The 22,130-nt window shown below is 41.5% G+C and overlaps 1 long non-coding RNA gene across 1 annotated transcript in view; it reads left to right on the top strand.

The window, feature by feature from the left end:
* Positions 1 to 3,241: 3,241 nt before the first annotated feature.
* LOC114600797 (uncharacterized) overlaps positions 3,242 to 22,130 on the top strand; it is a 101,933-nt gene continuing 83,044 nt past the window's right edge. The window contains exon 1 of the long non-coding RNA XR_003707655.2: positions 3,242 to 3,346. This is a non-coding gene — a long non-coding RNA (uncharacterized LOC114600797). The remainder of the gene's footprint in view (positions 3,347 to 22,130) is intronic.

Raw genomic sequence — 22,130 nt, 5'->3', positions numbered from 1 at the left:
AGCTGTTGTTGGACTATAGCTCCAAACATTACTGACCATTAGCCATGCTGGTTGGTGCTGATGGGTGAGCAGCAACATCTGGAGGGCTGCAGACTCTCCATCCCTGGTATGGGGAGATCCATTTGCATTCAGCTACTACTATTATTCCCATATGTGCCTGTGTAAGAGACAGTCAGTATGTGACAACATATCACTTTCTCCTTTAAACTAGCCTGTGTAAAATACCAGAGTTTCCTCCACTAAGTGAATTCAGCAAAGGATACATGGAAATATCCTAGCAGGTAATCACAACTTCTAATGACTTCACAAACCCCTGCTACATGACCCTAAGGCATTTCTGCGCCTTGCAGTGTTTCTCTTCCTGGTGAGCTTTCTTCTGAAAAACACTTAAGCAAAGAAATTATTCTGTCAAAGTACAATTGAACTCTGTGAGGACAAAAATAAAGAGAAATGATTTGCTCTTGCAGTAGCAATGGGATACTACAGTAGCCGAACAAGGGGCTGTTGGAATACCCTCTCACAACCCCAGTAAAAAAGGAAAAGATTGATATGGGTACAAGTACACATACAATTCATATGAGTAATCTTACGTTGGGAGAACCAGTTGTGGCTGTATTTGAAATATGAAGTTGGGTATCCATTGGACGCGGGTGGCGCTGTGGGTAAAAGCCTCAGCACCTAGGGCTTGCCGATCGAAAGGTTAGCAGTTCGAATCTCCGCGGTGGGGTGCGCTCCCGCTGCTCAGTCCCAGCGCTTGCCAACCTAGCAGTTCGAAAGCACCCCCGGGTGCAAGTAGATAAATAGGGACCGCTTACTGGTGGGAAGGTAAACGGCGTTTCCATGTGCTGCGCTGGCTCGCCAGATGCAGCTTGTCACGCTGGCCATGTGACCCGGAAGTGTCTCCGGACAACGCTGGCCCCCGGCCTCTTGAGTGAGATGGGTGCACAACCCTAGAGTCTGTCAAGACTGGCCCGTACGGGCAGGGGTACCTTTACCTTTACCTATCCATTGGACATGTAGAGCAATAGTCCCAGATGCAGATCCTGAAAGGAGTCTGACACAAACAACATTTGAACTGAATTAACCCTAGAATTGGCTTCTTGGGGCCACCTTCACCTGCTCGCATTTGCTAGGCCTAGTTCCTGATTGCAGCCAGTATGGGCACAGTACAGGCACATCCACCTAAAGGACAAGGTAAGTGCCCTAGCAATGACAGGATTCTGTGACAACTGAAACACAAAGTTTCAGATAAGCATGCGTTGGTGACATTTCAATGCTTCTTGACAAATGCAGAAAGCTTGGTTATCAAATTAAACAGCAAGCCATTGCGTGGCTAAGAGCATTACCACAAAACCATTTTACATGATCCAGGAAAAGCTGATGGTTTTCTTACCAGAGTGAGGCCGGCTCTAGCTCATTTCAGTCTTCTTGGGCCCAATGCAAAACAGACTTCCATTATTTGTCATAGCACCTCCACATAACAGTAGAAATGGGAAGTATTTTAAAATGAAAGGAGAATCAGACAAGGGAGGAAAATACCTTTTCTTCCTCCCTTTCCCCCTATTTTTCTTTCTTCTTTAAAAATCATATCGATGTTGTGATTAACTTGCATTCTACAGCATAGCTGATGTGACAGTCAACCAAATTAATCCCATTATGCAAAATCTAGTTCACAAGTGGTTTTGCTTCTCTCTCCCTCTCCACCCCCCTTTTTTGCAAAATTATGTCAATTTCCCCATAAATTGGAAAGACCATGTCAGCTTTCTGTATTGCAAGTAGACACTACACAGTGCTGTATGTCTATATTCCTTTAATGCAGAAAGATACAAATTTTAGCTCAGTGGCACAAATTAAGATTCATAAGTTTTGTGCTGATGTTTCTGTTTACATGCAGCTTGTATGAGAATTGCCATTAGGTTGTGCATTCATTTTAATTCTCCTCTCTTGCATCATCCCAACCACAGGGAGAAAAAGGCGTTTAAAACATTTTGCACAGGCAAAATGTGCTAGGAGCTGCTGACTCCTTTTCCAACTCACCTTACTCAAAGATTTCCTTGCACATTAAAGGACAAATCGGCTTAATTGCTTAATTAACTTCCAATAGGAACCCTTTTAAATATTTGTAGAAATAAACAGTATATGTAGCTCTCCACTTAGTGCAAGACGGCAAACTACTCTCACCCGCTGCTTCAATCCACCCACACTCCTGTTCTCATGACTAGATTTGGCCCTTCTGTAGGTGGCCAGAGCTGAATTCTCTATATCCCAGCCAACCTGTCAAATTAAAGCCTTTTCTGCTGTGTGTTAGACAGAAGCGATGCAGAAGGTTAAAGCACTGTAGCCTTTTGTCACCAATGCATTAGGCCTCCAACATCTGCTCACTGGACTCAACAAACGGCAGCTCACTCTGTTAGAATGTAGCATCTTCAACACAGATGTTAACTGTCACTTTTAACAAAGCATCTATGGTATTTTAAGGTACACAAAAACCTACATAGCTATTAAATCTTCTTGAAGTGGTTTGTTTGGAAGGGCTTTTGTTTTTTTAAGGTGTTGTTTTTTTTAGTCCTAGTAAATTTGTGTGTTTGTGCGTGTGTGCACATGCTTTAGATTCATTAGACATGTGTCAAGTTGTCAGCATCCAACTGTATGCATTTGTGTCCACCTTGTGAACAACAGAACATTGAAAACAACAGAACATTCTCCCATGAATGTTCACTTCTTGGCAGCTCTGAGATAAATTTTGAGCAGTTGCTATTCTTGTTGATAGTTTTATTTATTTTGTTTTTAAAGGAGTTATTTTTTGTAAAGATTCTGACACTTTCTGTCATGTCGTACAGTTCTTATCTTGGGGTCAAAAAGGAATATTCTACAGATCAGATATATGTGTGTCTCTATCTATCTGCCTTCTGCTATGAAGAATATCTCTTGCCAGTTTTGAACAGTGGGCTGCTTCACACATCACAGAATGAGCATGCACTGTGTGCTTTGTAAGGAAAAAATAGTACCACTAGGTGGAGATGTATCCTATAACTGAGAGGTACATTTGGGATGGGGAACCCTAGAAACAAGAGACCTACAATGACCATTGTGGCCACCATATGGACTAAAGGACAGAAAGGGAATGGGAAGTGGGCTGGACCACAGTTCTTCATAACATTGCCTGTCTCCAATTGCAGAGGGCAACATTGCTGCCAGAGACAGAGGCAGCAAAATCAAGTCTGTTCCTTTCCCTTGTCTGCAGGTATCTCATGTTCCATTGAGAAGCCCAGTAGAGTGGCCAAAGTCCAGCTGTAGCCATGGTTTCCTTTGCACTGACTTCTTTCTTCTGAACTGGTCTTGGCTGGTAAGTTCAAAGCACTTAAATAATACCTGCCTAGAGGATATCACATACATTTTGTTGCACATCATTGTGACGGTTTTCTATCTTATGAAATATATTTGGTCTACCTATAAATGTACCACATTATTAATTAAACATGTGCCTGCCATACACATTTATTACACATAGGTTGAAAATGTAGAAGGCATAAAGGAAATTGATCACGATCCAGTGCTCCTTCCATCTGTTCAACTTTCTGCACCTTCATTATATCCATGTCAGAGACTACTGCACCTTTATGTGCCTTACACAAATAAGGCACAGTGTGGTACAGAAGATTATGTCTGTATCTAGGTGTATCTGTTTCTTCTTTGCTTTATATTCCTCATTGCCCTACTCGTTTGCTAGACAATTGTACACCTACACAAATACAGTGGTACCTCGCAAGACGAACGCCTCGCAAGACGGAAAACCCGCTAGACGAAAGGGTTTTCCGTCGCGGAGGCGCTTCGCAAAACGAATTTCCCTATGGGCTTGCTTCGCAAGACGACAGCCCATAGGGAAATCTCCGGGAAGCGGCGCGCTTTGTTGCTTTCCCCGGAGTGCTTTTAAACGCGGGCGGCTGGGAGGGAATCCCTTGGACCCTCGCCGGACTTCAAAAGAGCTGCGGGAAGTCCGGCGGGGGTCCAAGGGATTCCCTCACTGCCGCCCACCTTTAGAAGCGCTCGGGGAAAGCAGCGCGCTTCGCTGCTTTCCCCAGAGTCCTTTTAAACGCAGGCGGCAGTGAGGGAATCCCTTGGACCCCCGCCGGACTTCCCGCAGCTCTTTTGAAGTCCTGTGGGGGGGAGAAGGGCTTCTCTTCCTACCGCCAGCCTTCAGAACAGCCTTCTGAAGGCTGGCGGTGGGAAGAAAAGCCCTTGTCCCCCCCACCCAGCCTTCAGAAGAGGTCGGGGGACAGACTGTCCCCAGACCTGGTCTGAAGGCGGTTTCCCTAGGAACGCATTAATTGATTTTCAATGCATTCCTATGGGAAACCGTGCTTCGCAAGACGAAAAACTCGCAAGAAGAAAAAACTCTAGGAACGAATTAATTTCGTCTTGCGAGGCACCACTGTAGTATGATTCACAGCAGACACACAAGATATATGGACACCTGGCATTGTGTATTAGATCAACTGGGCAATGCTCAAACCATAGACCATTTAATTGTCCACCACTGGTTTATAGTATGCACAGTCCTTGATCACAAGAATGTCTGTATATCCACTAAAAATGCCAATTAGTGCTGCACCATGTAGGTGTGAAGCCTGCAGTAGACTTTGTGGCAGGAGTGCCAGCTTGGCCCCACACCTGTGAGTGCCATGCAGCGTACATGGCCCTGGCACCAAAATTTGTAGGTGCCTGGCCCCTTCAAGGGGAATTTTGTGGATGCTCGGACAGCCAGGACCCCAGGGAGTTGGCCCCCATGCTTTGTGCATTTCTTAATATTACCTAGCCAAAGGAGCTAAGAATAATGAGAAAGCAAAATGGAAAGACTCCTCCAAGGCATTGTGGAAGGGAAAGGAAGAGCTCCCAGCAGACTGCTTGTACTACAGACTTCTTTCCAATGTTTGAAAGTCTGTACTTGCTTGCTGGTTACAGGTAATGTCATTCAGACGTTGATAGTGTGGATTTGTTAATGTATCCATGCTTCTTGTCATTTGAGCCATTTGGACAGAAGAAATCTGCACAAAACAGTGCTTATGAATTTCCTTGATTTCTTTGTGAAATAATGTGGATAGAAAGAGGGAAGGAAGGAAATGCATACAGTTTAATTTTCCACTTTCCTTACAAATGCATGTTACATATCCTGATTGACTACTTAGGCTACACCTGTGCAGCAGATGGGGGATACTTACATTAGGGTAGGGCCTCCGGTTTACTTTCACCATTGTACAAGGATTCCTGCAGCAACTTTGGATTGACTGCAGCTGTAGAATCAGCCAGTCTGGAATACTACAAACATCTCCACGTGCATATTAAACCTACAACTTATTGGCTGTTATTTGCTTGAGACTCTAAACATGAATTCTGCCAACTATCACATTATCATGCCAGACAAGATGCAAACCTGAACCATATGGATGGGGAAAGGGACCCTTTTGCTTCCTTCCTGCTGCCTTGCCTCTCTCTAGCTCATTGCATGCTCTAAGTTTTTAAATGGACTGACTATTTCCACATGGCATCAGGAGGTGGGGGCAAGGGGAAGCTATTTGGAAAAGTGAGTGTTTCCTTTTTAAACAAGCAAAACTGTGAACAATAACATACCCACTGTTTCCTCATCAAACATAAGGCTTTGCAAAAAGTTGTAATAAAATAAATGGAAAACATTTAAAAATCTGTGCTGCAGATTTAGCCAAAATTGTGCAGAGCTGCAGATGCCCTCTGCCTCAGGGAATGACTAGTGTAGATGCTTTTTGAGGCCTTGTTAATGTGGCAACAAAAAGCATTTTTTTCCTTGCTAACATTCTACTAGTCTTGTTTTCGTGGTAATTGTATACTAAATAGTTCCCACATAAAGTGAACCATTTCACCTTTATACTCATTTCTGCTGCTATTGCTGTTGCCGGTTGTGTTGCAAAGAGGAGGAGTTTCTCCTCTTCCTTGAGTGTTTGTATGAACCAAAAACCAGATGTCATACATAGATAGATATAGATAGATAGATAGATAGATAGATAGATAGATAGATAGAGATTAGAGATAGAGATAGAGATAGAGATAGAGATAGAGATAGAGATAGAGATAGAGATAGAGATAGAGATAGAGATAGATATATGGACACATTGGCTGCTCTGGGTCCCCCCCCCCCCCAGCCCTATTGAGCAGATCTGGGAAGGGTGTATTGTGTACATGCAGTTCCATTGCACAGGTGAAAAGCCTTGTGCTAGTGGCTGTTTGGCTTGCTTGCTTAGAATCATAGAATTGTAGAGTTGGAAAGGAACCCAGGGGTCATCTAGTCCAACCCCCAATCCATCTAGTCCAACCCCAGGAATATGCAGGTGGCTTCACATAGGTGCATAGAATTTGGAGACATGGGACAAATGTATAAAAAAGGGTGGTCTGAGTACTGAAGGATAAACAGAAGGCAAACTGAACAAAGGCCACCAAACACTTTCTAACGTTCAGAGAACTTGGGTGGTATTCAACTAAGTTTTACTCAGAGTAGACCCATTGAAATTAATGAACCCAACTTAGTTGTGTTCGTTAATTTCAATTGGCCACTCTGAGTTCTTCTTCTTTGGCGATCACTTGTAGCCGAGTAAGATTGTCTTCCATGAATATGGTCTTAACAGCATGTCCATAGGTGACTGTGGAGGCCAGTTCTGGATCCACACATCCTTCCACATAGGGGGCATAGGTTTCCAGGTGGGAGTTGATCATGGTGAGGATTTGCCAAACATGCCTTCCTCTTAGCTCGTTTCTCCCTTTTGTCTCAAGTTCATACTTCTTCAAAGTCCATGACGCCTTTGGTAGAGGGTATTCTCCAACTGGAGCACTCGCAGGCCAGTGTTTCCCAGTTGTCAGTGTTTATACACATTGAGAGTGTCTTTAAACCTCTTTTTTTGTCCAGCAATTATGCTTTCCATTCTTAAATTGGGAACAGAGGAGTTGCTTTGGAAGACAATAATCAGACACCTGACCAATCCAACGAAGTTGATGTTGAAGAGTCATTGCTTCAACAGTGGTGATCTTTGCTTCTTCCAGTACACTGACATTAGTTCACCTGTCTTCCCAAGTGATAAGGAAACAAATTCGGAGACACCTTTGATGGAGTATTTTGAGGAGCTGGAGATTGTTGTTTATAAGTGGTCTGTGTTTCACAAACGTACAGTAAATTTGGTAGTACAATAGGTTTGTAAACAAGCTAAAATCTCACCCAATACTCTCAAATTACAATACTTGGAGAGAGGGCTTTTGAATGGTTACAACTAGCACCGTGCTCTCACTGCATTTCATTCTTTTGTTAGGGGTAGTATTCAGTTAAGGCCAGCAGTCTGCAGCTGTTAGGGAGAGCTGGAAACTAACTGGCAGGCAGAGTCCAATCCCAGATCAAAGAATAAGAATGGTCAGAAAGAGGTCTTTCAGTACCCTGGACAGGTCAGAGTGAACAAACGCATTGTTCCGAAGAGTGCTTGGTTTCCTGTGTCTCTCTGTGTGTGTTTGGTAGAGAATATGTGATCCTACTGATGTTGCTAGACTACAACTCTCCGCATCCCCAATCACTGGCCATACTGGTGCAGGACTGATGGAAGCAGAGGCCAACAATATCTGGAGAGCCACGGTTTTCCCATCATTGGACCACCATTGCAGAAGTGGAAGGGGGATATTTTGTAGGGATAATCCTCTGGCCTGGAGCCTAGTACTTCAGTTGTCTCTGCTATTCATAACCTGCATTAGTCGACTGAGCAATGTTTGTCCCTGGGGGTAGGGAGAAATAGGTCTCTTGGTAGATCGAAGTCTCCGGAGATGCTGGCTCAGAACCTGCAGTTTTTGGCTTTAGGCTTAGATTGCAGATCCACATCCAGTGCTCATGCTACCTACACCACAAACTATTATTGCTTAGATGGTCCTTATCCCTGTTTGTGCAGGATGCCATTCATAGTGGACTCATGGGGTGAAATGGCCTGAACTTCCTCTTCTAGTTGGAGGCGCTGGTTGGAGGCGAGACTAAGAAGCAAGCACTCAATCCAGGCATAAATGTTCGTGGTCAACAGAGATACAGTGCACAAAAGTTTTTAATTACAATATAAATATCAAAATGGGGATATGGATTAGAATCTTGTAGATAATTCTTATATAATGAACTGCCAGTAATATGTGGTTTGTGGTCAACAAATGAAAAGACTGCATTCACACAGAGTTGATCTGATACAAGGAGACTATTCCCCTTGGAAGAATGGAAGGTTAGGGATTAGGAAAGGAAAGCTGTAGAAGAAGAGCCAAGGACAAATTGCAAAGCGAAGATACAAGGCACCAAGGCATAGCTATTCTGTCTCCTGGAAAATCTTCTCCAATAATATCTTTAACTGCTCTGATTTTATCATATTTTTCCCATCTGTTCTCAAACTTTAATTTGCAACCACAAAAAGGTGCCTTTTTTAACAAATAAAAAAAAGGAAAGCATTGCTTCTAGCTATGCAAAATTTTGCACCAGACAGTACATTCAGCACTTGTGCAGTAAAAATCAAATTGTACAGAACACACCCACACCTGGGCAATACATCATTTCCCCATATGTAAATATATATACATACAAACATATGCATCTCTTTTTCTCCCCCCTTCACCCTCTTTCTCTCTCACACACACTTACCATAGTGCATTCCTCAAATGACTTGCAGCTAAATTTGAAAAACAAGTGAAGCATGTCTCATACTTGGGAGATATGCCTAAAAACCAAGGAAAATTTATTTTTTACATTCACTGCCAGATATTGCAGTGCTACAAGGCTATATGTAGATAGGGAATAATGTGCAGCTTATCACGTCAATGATAGATTTCACCATGCCATTTAAGATATAAATCATTAATACAAGTCATGAATTTTCTGTTTAGAACACATGCCTTTAAAAAAAAATCACTCCAACATAAAGGAACATGAAAAACCTTGGCATATAAGACCCATATAGAAGATACTGTATTGAACACCAAGCAAGATATTCTGTTTACAGAACAGAAAGCAAGAAATGCCTGGTTCCCTGTAACTTCACTTCTCACAGTGAGGGAACCAACAGAAGGTTCTCGGAGCTGGATCTTTGTGGCCAGGATGAACGATGGGGTTGGAGATGCTCCTTCTCAGGTATACAGGGAGAAACTAAAGAAAGGCCAAGGCAACAAAGAAAAGACTATGGTGCTGGTTCAGAACCATGGTTAGCGGTCCTTCAGCAAAGGCAGAAAAAGGTGTCTTGCAGCAACCGTAGAGCTTTATACTCTGGGTTAAGGAGTCAAGATATACTGTATTTTTCGCTCTATAGGACGCACTTTTTCCCCTCAAAAAATTAAGGGGAAATGTGTGTGCGTCCTATGGAGCGAATACAGGCTTCTTGGCTTCAGCGATAGCAACGCGAAGCCTCCAAAGCACAGAGGGAGCGCTCCCTCCGTGCTCCGGAGGCTTCACATTGCTTTTGCTGAAGTCTGGAGAGGGAGAGGCGTTGGTGCATACCAACCCCTCTCACTCTCCAGGCTTCAGGGATAGCCGCCTGAAACCTTCGGAGTGCAGCACGAGTTCCCGCTGCGTTCTGGAGACTTCAGGTTCCTTTTGCTGAAGCCAGAAGAGTCTTGCTTAAGATTTTTTTTTCTTGATTTCCCCCTCTAAAAACTAGGTGCACCCTATGGTCCGGTGCACCTTATGGAGCGAAAAATACGGTACATCCTGCCCCATGAGTGCTGCATCTGGCCAGTTTAAGGGATGGTTCATTTCCTGCAACCGTTGGCTGCTTCTAGGCTTCTGGATCTTGATTTTTGGAGACTGTTTGGAGAAAGTCCCTCAGGTATTTCCTGATCCTTTTAGAAGTGTTTGTCCCAGTCATCCGAGTCTGGTGGCAGCAGAGTCTTCATGGGATTCATGGGACAATATGCAGGCTCTGGAGCAAGTGGATTCACATAGGAAGGACCGGTCGGGGGGGGGTGTCTCCCTCTCCCCCTATGGACTACAATTGCAGAAGGACTCTGCAACTAGGGATTCCTGGTCTGATACCATGACAATTACACCTACCCGGTAAATGATATTCCCAAATCTGTCACCTGAGTCAAGGTGCCTTACTCAGTCTAATATAACCAGGGAGAGATGTGGGTGAAAGAACCAAGAGTGAGCTGCTTTAGTGAATCAATTGGAGATGAAGATAACATTAAGAGATTAGTGCAGCTGAGGTACTAATGAGATAATGCAAATGTGAGGATTTGAAAGGCTAATCGCACATCTCTCAAAATTGTGGGAAGAGGTCATGGGCAAAAAATGTCCTAAAAGCTGAGACTGCTTAGCCAGTGAATGCAGGAAACAGGAGCTGTGCAGATCCTCTTCTCTCACACACAATCTGTGTGGTAGGAGCTGCACAGTAGTGCAGTTTGTCCCTCACACAAATAGGTCAGGGAATTCCAGGTAAGGTATAGTGCATTGTCATTACCTTTGTTGCTCCCACTCCTGAACTGGGAGATGTGCACTGATAGTGTCAAACTGACCAGTGCAATGTGCAGAACTATTGTGAATCTTTATGTTAATGAATTCATTTGACATATATAGGAGATCATTTCAGCAGGCTGTGTAACAGCTGCAAAATTCTGTTAGAGATATGGCCCTTGTTTAACACACACACACACACACACACACACACACAGACTCTTCAGTGGTTAAAATGGAAGGAAATGGTGGAAGGAAGAAACAGAATCTTCCAAATGCCCCCATAGACATCCACAAAAATCATAGATCATTGAAGGTGAAGTTAAAAGCCATGTACAAACACTGACTATTGATCTCTGACTATTTTGCACATAGATTTTTCACATCCTTGATTCAAAACAAGAAATTCAGTAAATCTCTCTCTCAAAAGTAAAATAAAATAAAATCCTCCTTCGTGTTGCAGAAGCTTTTCAGTTCATTACAGTGTTATTAGTCAGTCTTCATAAAAGTGCTATGCATCTTTATTAAAAATGGAAGTTCACATCATTTTATGTCCCCATAAAAATGGGCGGTGGTAGCCTTGATTAATTTCTTCACGTACTGTGAACTTTACAGCAAATTGGACAGCGTAATTCAATTCCTACTTCTGAAGATTTTTATTTTTTTTGTTGGTAGAAAATTGAAATAATTCATATGTAATCATATTGCCTTTGCAAGAGATCTTTAAGAAATAATATCCTGGAGTAATGATTGTATGGCTTAATTATTAATGCCATACTTTCAGGCATGGCAGCATGCATCCCTTTTATAACATATAGGAGTCTTAACAAAAATGCTTCTCCGTCCATATCTTGTTGGTTCCTGGGCTATAATATCTACTCTGGGTGCCATCTGCCGATAACTTCTCCTGGATTCTCCTAGTCCAGGAATGCAAGCCACCCCATGTATAAAAGCCACCTGTGCTGTTGCGTGGCTTTAGATGTGTTTGATTTGTTTGTAAAGATTCCATAGCTAGACTACATACATTAAAAACCAGGAGAGGGCATTAAGGCAGGTAAAGTTTGGCATAGTGTTTTGGTTTCAAATAAACTCTATTTTTAACCACACTAGCTAGATCCCTTTAAAAATTACACAAGAAAACCAGTGGAAATCATAACGGAGAATAATGGGTGCTATCACTTTCTGTTATGATAGAGACCTTTCTGCTTGCCCTGTCCTACCTATTCTTCAAGTGTTTGTTTGCTTGTCTAAACAGTATGGTTACATTCAAATTATATCTACATTAATAATGTTACTGCCACGTGAAGGGTGTCTAACAAAGAATTCAAAAGGTCATATAAAAATTGATGCTGAATGTAGCTAATACTGCAGGGATATTGAAATGCACCACAACATTGTGTTGCACCGTCAGTGAGACCCAGAATGCACACAGCCTGGGGAGATAAAAGCAAGTGAGGCCCTACAACATCCATTCTGTGAATATATCCCAGCTCACAAATGACTACAAGTCCAGAAGAGTTTTGCTTCCATAAAAATGGAAAATCATAACAAATTGAGGTGGCTGAAAATGTCACTGAGTATGACATTTGCGCTTGCTTCCAAAGAGCATCTTCCAAGTGCTGACTTTGAACATAGGTACCAGTGCACTTTAAATCTAGCAGGATATGAGATGGCTAAGACTAGTGATAAAATAACAAAATGAAAATTCAAAAAGGACACCAGGTGTGTTTGGGATGAGCTTTGGATACTTGTTTGATGTAGTGCCCATTGTCATTAGCTTGCATTCCTGAATAAATCATTTGACAGAAACAATGCAAAACAAAACATATTGGTTGTCGGTTTTTAGCAACCAGCTATGAGTGGAATGGGGGAATCACTTTTCTGTTTGTTGTGCATTACAATAGAATCCTATTACATTTTCATATTTATTCCATTTTCCTTTTTCTTTCTCTTTTCTTGTTTTTGTTTTTATATTTTCTGTTCCATTAACCTAAGGACCTTTCTTTACCAAAGTATTTAAGTCAGCCCTTCATTTATCTATCTTCTCCTTTGTTTGTCCTGAACTTCCTTACCTTTATTTCCTCCTTAATACAAATAATGTTCAAGTTGTAAAGTCCTCCTCCTTTTCCCTTTCTAAGGTACTGGTCCTTTGGCATAGGGCATAGGGCTTTTTCCTGATATCTTTCTCCCAGTTCTCTCACTCAAGGAAATAATCTCTGCTCTCTAATGAACTTCCTGCCTGTTTCCAGGCTTTCTGAAATGCTATGATACTTTATCCCAGTGTATAGACTGCTTCACAGCATAAAGCCATTGAAGCAGTGTATAATATAAAAACAATAAAATGCACAAATGCAAACACAGAAAACTCTAAAAGCTAAAAACTCTAATAAACTCTAATAAAATTATCCCTAAAAAAAAACACCCACCAAAAACAATGAAACAATTATATTTTGTCAGATATAAAAGCAGTCTTCCCTAAACAAAAAAATAAGGTGTTCTGTAGGTGCCTAAGCATCATCACACTAGGCCTGTGTCTGATTTTGGCAGTGGTTTTGAAGTGGTCGATGGGTACCTGGAAACTGGCCACATCACATCACAGGCCCCCAAGATGCAAATGACAAAGCACTGTATTAGTGTTTGGACAGTTACCCAAGGAGAAAGAGCAGTTTCTGCTATATCTGGACAAGCCCTTTTGAATCCCATTGCACCAGTGCTGCTTGAGATACTTTCATCGTGTTGAGAACTGCCTGACTCCGTGCTGCAAACCTCTTTCATTTCTCATCTCCCATGCCCAGCGTGCCAGAGCTCCCAGGGAGAGAATTTAGATGGATAAAGCTGTTTTGTATTGATGTTCTCAGCATGCCCGTTTCACCTGGACATGGACTCCTAGAGAACAGAGCTGGGGAGGGGACAGCAGAAGGGGAATCATGAATGCATAATGGGGCAAATCTCCTGGCAGTAAATATATCTCTTTCAACATATATCTCTCTGTATTTTCATGACCCAGACAATAAATATTCTGCTTTCATTTTGTCAAGATGTTTCTCCTAATATTTCACCATGTGGTCCTGTAGACATTTAAAATAAAGATGACACAAATCTGTGTAATCGTTTTCTACTCCAAATGATAGCTCTCTAGCACTAGCACGAAGCTGTCCAGCACACAATCTTCCAGTTCAAAAACGCTTCCATACGTGACTGTTGAGAAAATAGTCGCTCGCTATAATGGGCCATGGAGCAAGCTCTTTATTCTTTTTTATTCATTTCTAGGGCTTAATATTTTAGCAAACTGATCTAGTAGCCAGATTTAAAGTTGTAGATGCATTCAGGCTGCCTTTAGGGGTAGATTACGGGTTAGAAGTTTTATATAAAAGGGCAAAGCACTCCTCAGTGGGAGAGGGAGGGAAGGATAATTAGTGGCAGATCTACTGCCATTTCTGAAGGTGAGGGGGCTACATTTGAGCCTTTCCTCCTTTGCTCAAATGTTGGGGGATTTTTTGGGTGGTGGTTTATTTCCCCCTTTCAAATTTTAAATACACCAGCTTCAGGGCTAATATCCTCCCACCTTCTATCCTTGTTCTGGATGTGTATCCAAGGAAGGAGTGGACTTCGGATCACAGAATCCACAAGCCTCCCAGATACATCCCTGGAATGACTGCAGTCGGCCCTCACCACCATTACAGTATTCAAAACAGAGCAGCAACATTGGTAGAGGTTATCACCTCTGCAGTGAGTGAAACTTCTCCTCCTCCACTCCAGGATCTTTTCCTCTTTGCATAGAGTGGGAGGTCTGCGCTAACTTTATAGCCCCCTGGGATGCTCTCCCGGGGACCATAGGATTGCAGCCTAAATGTATACATTTGTTCCATAAGTACTTACACATTCATGCACCATCAGAGCAGGCAAGGGATTTATTTGAGCTTTTGGGAATTCTGAGCCCTTTTGCCTACTTGGAGTTGCCACACTCATGATCTGATCACTCTCTACAGAACAGCCATGGCTACCCCTTTTCTCCAGTTGCTCTGGGGGCAGATTTTGCCATGGGAAAGTAATGCTTGATAGCCATATTGACTGGCTACCCCCCTTTAGTGTGGCGCAGCTGCAAACCCACAGCCCTTTATTAACTGGAATGTCGTCATTCAAATGATCCTATGCAATACACCTTAGCTCCCCTGTGGCCCCATGTGCTGTATGAATTGACGTGTACATGTACCCAATTGCTCAAGACGCATGCCGACATTGAAAAATAAACCAAGTATAATCCTTAACACCCTTAAGGAAATGATAAGGCCATTTGGTTTGAGCGCAATGCAGCTTACTTGCAGCAGGGGACAGGGGGATAAATTGTTTTGGAGATTGTACTGTGGGTGCTGCTTAAGAAACTGTTTGGAGAGTCTGTCTATAAATTGGCCACAAAGGCTTGCCAAATGCAATAGGAGCAATATCCATTGCAGTCTATATGTGCTTATTTCTGCACTGGCAACCACACCGAATTCACCGCAACAGCAGAGGAAAGGTAGTTCTGAATTATACTGTAATTCACTGCTGGAGATTTATGAATATTATTTTCCTGTAAAATCCAACATTTCCCATTTTACTGTTTGTAACCTGTAAGTGGCATAAAACTGTGTACCACACAGGATTTCTAAATGCAGTGGGTGCTGAACTTCAATGTTAGAACTGCATTACATGTGCATGTGGTTATACAGCACACATAAATTGTGCCTTTATGTTTAACTTGTCTAATCAGCTCACCATATCAAAACTTAATAAGTAGCTGCTTCTCATTTAAAGGTCTAGTAAAACTGCAATTACTTTGGCTGTAAGATGCCTTGTTTCGAAAAGTGCATTAAATAGTTTTATAGATATGGTTAGAAGCCCTTGTGTGGTTGTTTTTATGAAAGTGAATGAGTTCATTAATAATGGAGACTGGAGACAGAAATACAAGTTAGGTGCTGGGAGAAGTACTTTCTTGTTTTCTTTCTTTTGCACAGGTACTTTTTAAAAACACAACTGGCTACAGTTCCGCTTCTACTGAAGCTGGTGTCCAGTTTCCAAATTTTCACAGTTGTTTCAGAATAGCAGTCTGAGTGGGGATCGTTTATAAACCAAGAATAAAATCATAACAATATATTTGATGCACCATTTTTAAAAAGCAATTAATTTTCTAGACATATTAAAAGAAGCTGATTCTTATCCTTGACTGGATTTTTATCAGTATAATTCCAAAATCAGGAATTGTAAGAAATTAATTCTTTATGCATGTCAACATTTCATCACACGACCACTGTACACATTATATAAGACTGCAAGAGGGGCTTGCATGTGTGAATCAGCCTTAGGTGTAGTCATCAACAAAATGTTAATGGTATCATACTGCTTTAAAGATCTGGCCACATTTGTGGGGGAATGTCCCATGACTATTGATTTTCATAGTACTTTGGGGGGCCCTCCAGGTATTATTATTATGCATGCATGATGATTTGTGCTCATGTTGCTATCAGGGTAGTCATACACAATCCCACTTTCAATACTGTTTGTGCCTGCAAACATTTGGGGATGGTCACAGTGTTTCATGTCCAATCAGTCCATATCCTGTAACTTCCTGCTAAAATCCTATAACTTTGAATACCACAATGGTCTTAAGCTTTTGTTGCTCTATAGCCCCTCCGGACAGCAATCATGTGGTAGCGTTGCAGAACAACATTGCAGAACAACCCACCAAACAGATTAAATCACAAATACACTATTATTGTGCAAGAACATGTTGCAGAATGCCTCAGCAATCTGGAGAGACCCTTTCTATTGTCCACAGTGGTAGATGGTTGAAAATCAAATTTGGACATGCTCTCTCTGTTTGCTTCTGTGTGGTTTTGGGAAATGGCTTGCGCATCTCCATTATATTTCCAGCTTTTATCTTCCCTTCTGTTGTTGGACCACCTGTGGCGACCCTTTTTCAAGAATTCAGACATTAACTAGGAAAAACTTCCCTTTCAATTTAGACCGGAAGGAATGTATCATTAATAGATTGATAAAGTAGGTTTCTATCCTTCTCTGTAGACGGCATGGGCCAATCAGTACATCTTAAAAAGAAAAACTCAGATTTGCTGTAAATGCAGACCTGGGAAGAAATAGCAGATGGGTAATGTTTAAATTACAAACCTAAGGGAAGCTTTTTCACAGAAAACTCTTAAGCTTCAGCTCTGCAGCTCTTAAAATAAAGATTTTCTGTTTCCCTCAGTGACTCACTAAACCTTTATTTAGACAGTTGGTGAAAACACACATCACATATTTCATTTGAGGAGGAAAACAACTGCAGCTTGAAAACTGTGCTGTTATTCCTTTTGCATGAAGACCAGTATCTACAGTTAGCCATTTTACTACTACCCTTTTTATATGAAATCCTAAATGCATTTTAGAATTTCTAATTTTCCCATACAGACTCACAACATAGCACCCTCTGGTGCACATATTACAGTGAAAGATTAGAACTATTAAGGAGGATTGTGTTCACTTTCTGGTAGACATTTCCCAGAGATGAATTTCAATATTTAGATATACAACAGAAACATAATGATTTAAATAGATCATCTTGCCCTTCAAGATAAGTAGGTAATTTTGTTTTGCAAAATTCTTGCAGGAAGTTTAATTCATTTATTTGAAGATTAAAGGAGTCTTTCTTCATATAGGATTGTTGTTTCTACACACTCAGGACACAGAAAATGTTGTTCCATAGTTATTATTCTGAGATAAACTCCAAGAATTGCATGTGATGTCAGGCATACTCCATCTGCTAACAGATCACATTTTCCCTCACTGCAGTATTTGACTCCCCACCCCAAACCCGAATTCAAAGACTGAATGAAGACTACCATAGATGATTCCCTTATTTTCAAAATGGTGGGAGGGGTTTTTTGTTTGCATGGTCAGCATACAGAAATTGTTCCACAGTTGTTGTTCCGCCTGATGGTAGGGCCGGCTCTGCTTATATTATAGCTTGCACATTGAGTTAATGATGCTCATGGTAATGGTAGCTGACTCTCACATAGCAGAAGTAACCCCCCTGTAGCATGAGCTAAGGTCCCTATTGACAAAGGACACAATGCGATGGGCTGTGATGGTACCTCATTGTAGTAGCTCTTGAAGTTTATGTTTATACACCAGTGCATCAGATCCAAGAATTAGGCTGCATGATACATGAATCACTTTTTATTTAGGTAAATAACAATAATACATGAGAGGTATTACACTAAATAATTTGCCACAAAATGTAGTGACAACTATTGATGTTATTAAAAGAGGATGGGGGGGGAATATTGTCCGGGGCTCGTTTTAGGCAGTTTTATTGTAAGGGGTTCTTATTATATTATATTAATTGTGATTACTTTTATGGATTGCACACCACTTTGAGCGGCAACTCTCCTAATAAGAGGCACAAAAGTTTTGTAAAATAAATAAATATGGCTATATGGTGCCTTCAGGGTTAGAGGAAGCATGTCTGGGTATCGGCTGGTGGGAAGCAACATGGGAGAATTCTATTGCCCTCCTCTCCTCTTTCCTGGAGATATTTCGTTGGTCAACTAATAATAATAATAATAATAATAATAATAATAATAATAATAGAACAGATATTGAGTGGATCGTGTCTGCCACCAAGAACATGTGCTAAATCATTTTGTACGGGACTTCTGATAGACGGAAGGAGGGTTGGTCACGATTATCTGTAAAATATAATATAATATTCTCCGGACTTGCAGCCACAGTGCACAAATCTTCAGCTGAAAATTTGAAAAATCCCTTTACCAGAAGCCATTAAAACAACAAATAATTTAACGAAAGAAAACCATTTTTCTTTCATATTGAAGTTATTTGTATCCAAGATCAATGCCATGGATGCCAAACTTTCATATAAGGCTGCTTCAGAGACAGATTTTTTTAAACTCACACTGATGGAGCCAGTACCTCTAACAGAGCATGCTCTTTGGAATTCCTCTATATCACATCCCCACCTCTCATGCATTTCCCAAGATGCTTCAATGTCGTTCTGAAATGGTTCACATTTTTCAGAGCAGTCATACTCAAGGACAGCAATAAGATATAAAGCTAGGGTTGTAAGTGGAGGTTACATTGATTGGAGGAGTTGGCAAGTACCAAAATAATCAATACTCAGGCAATTAATGGGTCTCTAAGCCTTCCATGTGTTTGGATATACTATATTTGATGCTGGTTGGTTGGGTTCCTTGTTGATACAATTTTTCAAGACTGTTCATGGAAGATGCATAGGTATGCCAAGATACTGCCTTTTCTTTTCTAGAAATGATCTAAAAAACTGTAGCCATAAAGGCTGGGAAGGATCCGCCAGATTATAAAATGCCTACTCAAACTCTTAATACGGTAATTTTCAATATAGCTTTAACTTTTAGAAGTTAAATAAATTAAATAATTAGCATGTCTAATTCATCCTAGAGCACAGTTGCATAGGATTTTCCTGTTTCATGTTATACCATCTTTTCACTACTAATTTTGTGTTCACTTGCTTAACTGAACATTATTTGTTTACTTGTTTAATTTCTCACCTTTTAGCAATCTTTGATCCCGGGGTAGGTTACACCAATGCAACAAAAATCCATTAATGTAACATGAAATAAAATTGAGCTGCATTCTGCCACTACTCCAGAAATATAAAACCGGCCTCACCATCAGTCTCCCCTCCCCCCAGCTACCAAAAGCCCAGACAAAAAGGCAAGACTTTAGATGACACAAAATCTACATAGTGTTGGTGCCAGCTGTGCCTCAGTGAAGAGGGCATTCCACAAATATAGTCTGCCACCAAGAAGATCCTCTTCCAGACTACTGAACAATGGACTTTGCTGGGCGATGGAATAACAGGGACTACCATGGTAGATCTTAAAGTTGAAGTTATGGCCTACCATACATGTTGGGTCAGTGATTGTGTGTGTGGTGTATTGAGTGATGTGCTGAGACAGTTCTGTGGTTGTTTTGAAGCCCAGAGCTGGCCCAGTCAAGACGACTCTGATGTGGATGTTGAAATCTCTTTTTACCACTGTCTGGGGGTTTTCCAGCACTACTCTTGAAGCCACCTCTGTCAGTTCAGGGAGGGAGACATCTGGGAAGTGGGATGGATGATAACCAGCCAAATCCCCACTGCGTCTCTCTGACCCAACACCAGAAACGAGCTCTTCAATCTGCCTGCCCATGAACTGAACTAGTCTCCCTGTGAAAGATATAAAATATTCTTGGATGATAGTGACTCCCTCACCCCCCCAACCTAGCTTATGTTTTAGCTGCACCAATTATTAGCAATGTTCCCCCCCCCCCACCTTGTTTTTATATATTGCTTGTTTGGTGAATTTAATGTAACCCTACAATGACAAGTGGGGCTCTCCATATTTTGCTAGGGCACATTGAATAGGAATTCTCCACACTTTCAGAGGACAGAAAATGAGTCATGGACAGCTCCATGTTTGGCCTAGAGCCCAAGTTTCAGGGACTAAACCTAGTGTCTGCTGGTTTCATGTGCTCCAAATATCAGCTTCCATTTTTGGCCAATGGGACCGTTTCGGAAACCCATGAATTTGTCTATAAGCATATTAGATAAAGGATATTGCGTGGTACACAACTAAGGTTTAGTCAGAGAATAGACCTACTGAGATTAATGCACCTATCATTGTCATGTTCCTTAATTTCAATGGGTCTACTCTGAGTTAAACTTCAACTGAATGATGTTACAGATGTCATAATTAATGGCATGTTGCAGACAACATAGTTAATACTGCTTCCAATAGTAATGATGTGAATAACTACGAATAGCAATACTTACTGAATTTTAAAAGTTATAAATTACACTCATTTTAATAAATGAGTTTAAAAGTGCTTATCTTATACCTTCTTCTAGTTGCTATGAGCAGGATTTACCTTATGAGCCCCATCAATGTAAGCCCTATGCAAGGTGTTCTGCTTCTCCTCTTCCTTGCCCCCCCAAATTGGCTTAGTGTGTATGTGGGAGAACCCCCAGAATGGCACATTGGAGGGGGGGGGATTGTTCTGTCTGGCAAGCAGCGACATTTGTACTGACAAGATGTTTATCTACTCTACACTCTTTTTTCCTTAGCAAGGATTCAGATTTTTTACACCCCGGCCCTGCCTTTGGTAGACAGCTGTCGGTTGCCATTATAAATGATAATAATCTGGAGAGCTTCTCTCTCACACACAGTTCTATTCACTTTACTTTTCTGCACCATACATTTTCAAAATCTTAATATATCATGTCAGAAAAATTAGCCTTGTTTCACATTGTCTAGCAAACAGTGAGTGGTGCTGCAAAGCAGCATAGGAAGCAAAGAGACACGATTACCAGAAGCTCAGCTGGGCAGAAGCAGTGGAAGGGAGGGGGGAAGAGAATATGATCCTTTTTCGTCGTACAAAAGTGGCAGACTGGCTGTTCTGTAGCAAGTAAAGAGACTTTGTCACTCACTGAAACCTGTCACCTTATGCTGTGATGTTGCAGGGGCCTGCCTGACAGGTCAGACCTAATGAGAAGAATAAGAATGTGGATACTGCAGACAGGGAGGCACAGAGAAGCAGCTTTTGTTTCCTTCAGGGAAATCCTTTCATGGGAAGAGTGTCCACACTTTCATACAGCTGTTGTACAGGACAGATATTTGAGAGATTAGAGCCGGGAAATGCCAGAAGTATTGGGAGCTTGCAGAGTCTACTGATGGAGAAATGTAGACTTCAGACAGAGGGCCGGAAACACCAGCAAGAAGGAATATAACTTCCAAAAGAACAAAGCCTGCCCTCCGTATCCTAGGTCTCGTAACTGCTTAGGCACATTTAGTTCTTTCAAATCTAAGTATAACGTTGAGCAAAACTGGATGATTCACTAAACATGCATGCAACACAGGGGTAGCTAAAAAAAAGTTGGCATTCACCCTGTCCACTCACCAGGGGCCATATGCGCATGGTGGATGTGACCACCCCACAACTCTCATGTACACCTTTTGCACACACACAACACACATTCCCCCTCCTCTGCTGATTTGTGCAGATCAGCTGAGAAGGAGGCTCATCATGCATGCACCACAACTAACTGGCTTGCAACTAACTTTCTACTCCTTTCTTTTTCCATCTTCACTTCCTGTCTGTAGGCTACAGTGACACACAAGTTCCAACACATTCCTAAATATAGGTGAAAAGACACACACTCCTTCATTTGTTTGTTTGTTGCTTATGGGCATATTTCATTGGGCAGGTAGAAACCAGACTTCCTGACGCATTACACTGTACATGGTCAGTGTACAATCCTCACTGGTCAGAGCCAGATCTAGAAGTATATGTTCCAGGTTCAGGGCTTGGTCCACAATTCAGTAATCGAATATTAATCGGAGGTTATGCTTGCTCATGTAAGCACTGTGTTCGCTATCAACAGCTCTCTGCTACAAAGCTCCCAGGAAGGCTGGTCCGCTCAAATCCATTTTGAAGGAGACTGTTCAATCCATGTAGATTGGTAACGTTACAAATAGAGCAATAGAAAAGCAAAGTAATGTTAGTAACCAAAAAAAGAAAAAAAAAGAAAAAGTTTAACCCAGAGGAACTTCAAATGAGGGTTAACTGAATGATATACTATAACATA

The sequence above is a fragment of the Podarcis muralis genome, chromosome 8 (genome assembly GCF_964188315.1).
Source record: "Podarcis muralis chromosome 8, rPodMur119.hap1.1, whole genome shotgun sequence".
NCBI classification, from domain to species: Eukaryota; Metazoa; Chordata; class Lepidosauria; order Squamata; family Lacertidae; genus Podarcis; species Podarcis muralis.
Note: the sequence above shows the minus strand (reverse complement) of the source record. Positions and strands in the feature narration are given on the sequence as shown.